Raw genomic sequence first — 5,985 nt, forward strand, 5'->3', positions numbered from 1 at the left:
TGGAATAGACTAGAAATAGAATTAGAATGCCTTTATTGTGCACTTAGTACAGTTGTACAATGAGATACAGAGCATCTCCTACTCAGTGTAAAACATGCTGGGGGGGGTGTGACAGTTCTGCAAGCGCTATGTACTATATGGACAGTATATAACATATATGATTATATATAATGTGACTATAACAAGAGACGTAAGTAATATGTAGATATAAGATGTGTTAATGTATACTACAGTGAGTTATGCACATAGAATTGGTATTGCACAGTGGTGGTCCATAGAGGAAGTGGGAAGTGGGGGGCTGTGTTATCTGTGCATGTGTGAGTTCAGGGTGGTTATCGCTTTGGGGAAGAAACTGTTTTTGAGTCTGTGGGTTTTTGTGTTGATGCACCTGTAGCGCTTCCCTGAGGGAAGCAGGCTGAACATGTTGAAGCCAGGGTGGGAGCTGTCCTTGATAATGTTTGCTGTTCTGCTGAGGCAGCGGGAGGAATAAATGTCCATCAGGGAGGGGAGAGGGCAGCCGATGATCTTTTGTGCTGTCTTGACCACACTCTGAAGCCTCACTCTATCTGCTTTGGTGCAGCTGCTGTACCATACCGTGATGCAGTAGGTTAGCAGGCTCTCAATGGACGAGCGGTAGAAGGTCAGCAGCAGGTTGGAGTTCAGCTTGTACTTCCTGAGGACTCTCAGGAAGTGCAGCCGCTGTTGGGCCTTCTTGATGACCGCTGAGATGTTTCCTGTCCAGGAGATGTCAGCAGAGATGAGGACACCAAGAAACTGGAAAATGTGGACCCTCTCCACACACTCCCCGTTGATGTAGAGGGGGGCCAAGTCGGTGCTGTGTCTCCTGAAGTCAACAATGAGCTCTTTGGTTTTCTTAGTGTTCAGTGCCAGGTTGTTTTCTGAACACCATGCTGCCAGCTTCAGGACTTCCTCTCTGTACTCTGCCTCGTCTCCCTTCGAGATGAGTCCGACTACCGTGGTGTCATCAGCAAACTTGATGATGAGAGTGTTGTTGTGGGTCGAACTGCAGTCGTAGGTGTAGAGAGAATACAGGAGGGGGCTCAGCACACAGCCCTGTGGGGAGCCGGTGCTCAGTGTGCGAGTGGAGGAGAGATGAGGGCCGAGTCTTACAGTCTGGGGCCAGTTTGTGAGGAAATCCTTTATCCAGGCACATGTGAGAGGAGGGAGGCCAAGAGTGACCAGTTTGGTGATGAGGATGTCCGGGATGATTATATTAAAGGCTGAGCTGTAGTCCACAAAGAGCATTCGGACATAGCTTTGCCGCTGCTCTAGGTGACTCAGCACAGCGTGGAGGGCTGTGGCGATGGCGTCTTCTGTGGATCTGTTTGCACGGTATGCAAACTGGTGGGGGTCGAATTCTGGGGGGAGGTAATCCTTGATGTGCTGAAGGACTAGTCTCTCAAAGCATTTCATGATTACCGGTGTGAGGGCCACAGGGCGGTAATCATTCAGGCTGGAGATGGGAGACTTCTTCGGCACTGGGATGATTGTGGCTGATTTTAGACAGGATGGGATGGCTGCCTGATCCAGTGAGAAGTTGAAGAGTCTGGTGAAGATGAGGGTGAGCTGGTGTGCGCATGCTCTTAGTACCTTGCCAGGTACTCCATCTGGACCGGCCGCCTTCCTGGGGTTCACTGCTAGGAGCACACGTCTGACATCGTGCTCTGTTACAGTGAGTGGAGCGGTGCAGGAACCAGGTGAGGATGAGGATGGGAGCAGGGCTGAAGCAGATGAGTGTTGCTGTTGTGGTGTTTCAAAGCGGGCGAAGAAGCTGTTTATTTCCTCTGCCAGCTGCCCACTCGGGTTTTCTGTTTTCACAGTACTGCCTCTGTGGTTGATGATGTCTTGCATTCCCTGCCACACCTCTCGTGTGTTGTTGCTGGACAGGTGGGACTCGATGTTCCTTTTGTGGATTGACTTGGCTTTTTTAATCCCCCTTTTCAGGTCAGCTCGAGCAGCCCTGTACAGAGCTCTGTCACCTGACCTGAAGGCGGCATCACGGGCTTTGAGGAGTGAGCGGACCTCGCTGGTCATCCAGGGTTTTTGATTTGGGAAAACCCGAATGCTTTTGTCCACTGTCACATTTGCAGTACAGAACTTGATGTAGTCCAGTACTGATCCTGTGAATGTTTCTAGGTCCTGGTGTTCAAATATGTCCCAGTCTGTCTCTGTGAAGCAGTCCTGTAGTTTGGAGAGAGCATTTTCCGGCCAGGTTGTAACAGTCTTTGTGGTGGGCCTGGCACTGCGCCTGAGGGGGGTGTAGGCTGGGGAGAGCAGGAGGGAGAGATGGTCGGACTGACCGAGGTGGGGGAGGGGTATGGCTCTATATGCATGTTTGATGTTGGAGTAAACATGATCTAGAGTGTTTTCTCCTCTGGTGGGACATTTGACATGCTGATAGAACTTTGGGAGTACAGTCTTTATGTTGGCCTTAGAATGAAATGTTTGGAGCGGGAGAGTGAGGTGCAACGCACAGGTCCTGAACCTGGTGAGACACAGGAGGAGCCCGGCCAGGAGGCACCCCACAGAGCCCAGTCCCTCCATGCACGGGACTCTTCCAATCCAAGCAGTGTAGTTCCACAACAGCGGATTAAGTGGCCCCCAGCCAGCAGCCGGAGCGAGTAGCAGAAGTTTGATGAGGATGTCTCCAACATCATACAAGCTGTGGCCAAAAGAGATGCCGACAGCAGGCTTAAAACAATGACCACCATCATAGTCAGCTACGCCTCAGAAAGGTTCGGCCTGATCGAGAAGTGTAACAACAAGACCCCTTACACCATGAACCGCAGGGCCATGAAGATTCATCAACTGCGCCAGGAGCTCAGGAGCCTTAAGAAGCAGTTCAAGAATGCTGATGCGGAGGAGAAGCAAGCTTTAGAAGAACTGCATAACATCTTGCGGAAGAAGCTAATTACACTCCGTAGAGCAGAATGGCACAAGAGGCGAGGAAGAGAGAGAGCCAGGAAACGTGCAGCTTTTATTGCTGATCCCTTTCACTTTTCCAAACAATTGCTTGGGGTTAAGCGAAGGGGGCAGTTGGAGTGCTCAGCAGAGGAGGTGAATAACTTCCTTCATGAGACCATGAGTGACCCATTGAGGGAACAAGACTTGGGACCAAACAAAGCTCTCATCAACCCTGCCCCACCATCAGTAGAGTTCAAGTTGACGGAGCCAAGTTTGAAGGAGGTGTGTGAGGTCATCAAAGCAGCCCACTCAGCATCTTCCCCAGGTCCCAGTGGCGTACCCTACCTTGTCTATAAGCGCTGCCCAGAGTTGCTTCGCCACCTGTGGAAGATCTTAAAGGTGATATGGCGGAGAGGGAGAGTTGCTGATCAGTGGAGGTGCGCAGAGGGAGTCTGGATTCCCAAAGAGGAGGATTCCAAAAAACATAAACCAGTTTCGGAGCATCTCGCTATTGAGCGTGGAGGGGAAGGTGCTTTTTAGCGTTGTCTCCCGGAGATTGACCGAGTTTCTCCTTAGAAACAATTACATTGATCCATCAGTTCAGAAGGGGGGGATCCCAGGAGTTCCTGGTTGCCTAGAGCACACTGGTGTAGTTACACACCTTATAAGAGAAGCCCATGAGAACAGAGGCGACCTAGCTATATTGTGGCTGGACCTGACTAATGCGTATGGGTCGATCCCACACAAACTGGTTGAGCATGCTTTACACCTCCACCATGTCCCCAGCAAGATCAAGGACCTGATCCTGGACTATTATGCCAATTTCAGGCTTAGGGTCACTTCTAGGGCAGTTACTTCAGACTGGCACCGACTCGGGAAAGGTATAATAACAGGCTGTACCATCTCAGTTACGCTCTTTGCCCTGGCAATGAACATGGTGGTAAAGGCTGCGGAGGTGGAGTGCAGAGGGCCGTTAACAAGGTCAGGTGTTCGTCAGCCCCCTATCAGAGCCTATATGGATGACCTCACCATTACAACATCATCAGTTCCCGGGTGTAGGTGGATCTTGCAAGGTCTTGAGAGACTCATCTCATGGGCAAGGATGAGTTTTAAACCTTCTAAGTCAAGATCGATGGTACTGAAGAAGGGCAAGGTGACAGACATGTTCCGGTTCTCAATTTCAGGAACCATTATTCCATCCATAACGGAACAACCAGTTAAGAGCTTGGGGAAACTCTTTGACTCCAGCCTGAAAGACTCTACTGCTATTCAGAAGGCAAATGAGGAGCTGGGAGCGTGGCTCATTAAGGTGGATAAGTCCGGCCTGCCTGGAAGATTTAAAGCCTGGATCTACCAGCATTCCATCCTGCCCCGAATCCTGTGGCCCTTGCTTGTCTATACAGTTCCAATAACTACTGTGGAATCCCTTGAAAGAACGATCAGTGGCTTTCTTCGTAAGTGGCTGGGACTTCCCCGCAGTCTCACCAGCGCTGCCTTGTATGGGGCAAGCAACAGCATGCAGTTACCCTTCAGTGGTCTCACAGAAGAGTTCAAGGTGGCCGCACACGAGAAGCCCTAGAATACAGAGATTCTAAAGACTGCAAGGTGGCATCAGCAGGTATTGAGGTAAGGACAGGAAGAAAGTGGAAGGCTGAGAAGGCAGTTGAGGTGGCGGAGTCACGCCTAAGGCAGAAAACACTGATGGGGGTCTTAGCAACAGGGGGAGCAGGCTTGGGGTACTTCCCAAAGGCCCAGGTCAGCAGGGCACAAGGAAAGGAGAGACAGCAGCTACTCCAGGAAGAGGTCCGAGCAGGTGTGGAGGAGGAGCGAGTAAGTAGAGCTGTAGGCCTTAAGCAGCAGGGAGCATGGACAAGGTGGGAGAGCACCTTGCAGCGCAAGGTCACCTGGGCAAACTTAATGCAGGCAGACTTCCACTGGATCCGATTCCTAGTGCAGGCAGTATACGACACTCTGCCAAGCCCAGCAAACCTCCATTGTGGGGAAAGAGTGAGACACCTGCCTGTCCCCTGTGCTCTGGAAGAGGGACCCTAGAACACCTCCTTAGCAGCTGCCCAAGGGCCCTGGCTGATGGTCGGTATCGTTGGCGGCACGACCAGGTGCTCAGAGTAGTTGCTGAAAAGATTGCCTCAGCAATCAGCACCAGCAAGCATCTTCAGGCTCCGAGGAAGGCAATCTCTTTTATTAAGGCTGGAGAGAAACCCCAGGTGTGCCCACATTTGACAACTGGCCTCCTCAACACAGCCTCTGATTTGCAGCTACAGGCTGACCTGGGTAAACAACTAAAGTTCCTTCAGAACATTGCAAAAACATCACTCTGGCCAGACATGATAATTATTTCCGAGGCCTCAAAACAGCTGATCATGCTGGAACTTACAGTGCCCTGGGAAGAGCGGATTGAGGAGGCCAATGAAAGGAAACGAGGAAAGTACCAGGAACTAGTGCAGGAGTGCAGGGGAAGGGGCTGGAAGACTTTCTATGAGACCATAGAAGTGGGTTGTAGGGGCTTTGCAGGACGATCACTCTGCAAAGTCCTAGGCCCGCTGGGCGTGGCGGGGGCACCCAAGAAGAGGGCCATCCAGGCTGTGAGTGAGAAAAAGCCACAAGGTGGCTGTGGATCAAGAGGGCTGATCCGCGGGTAGCTAATGGTACGCAAGTCGGGGCCTGATCACCCCCGGCTGGGTCGCCTGGGCGAGGGTGTATGATGTTGTGAGACCCGAAACACCTGATGACCCTAGGATACATCACTGAAGATGCGTACCAGTGCATCCAGGAGATGTGTCTTTATAGTTAAACTCTGGCTGTGCCAGTGACGCCTAGGAAGAGACTAGGTGACAACCGAGAAAGTTTGGTGACTACTGGAGAGACAGATGACAGCTCGGAAAGACGGCTCCAGGGGCAGGGTGGGCTAGCATCCCGCACCCCAAAAAGCTACGGAAAGCCCTAAAGAAAGATACCCCCAGGAGATCCCGAGAGGGGGGGAGGATGAGGTTTCCAATTGGACGGACTCAAGGTTAACGACCAACGCAATGGAAAGGACTA

The 5,985-nt window shown here is 51.5% G+C and overlaps 1 pseudogene; it reads left to right on the forward strand.

The window, feature by feature from the left end:
- Positions 1-2,457: 2,457 nt before the first annotated feature.
- LOC113018051 (uncharacterized) lies at positions 2,458-5,736 on the forward strand (annotated as a pseudogene).
- Positions 5,737-5,985: the final 249 nt, after the last annotated feature.

Source organism: Astatotilapia calliptera, unplaced genomic scaffold (genome assembly GCF_900246225.1).
Source record: "Astatotilapia calliptera unplaced genomic scaffold, fAstCal1.2 U_scaffold_36, whole genome shotgun sequence".
In the NCBI taxonomy this organism is placed as follows: domain Eukaryota; kingdom Metazoa; phylum Chordata; class Actinopteri; order Cichliformes; family Cichlidae; genus Astatotilapia; species Astatotilapia calliptera.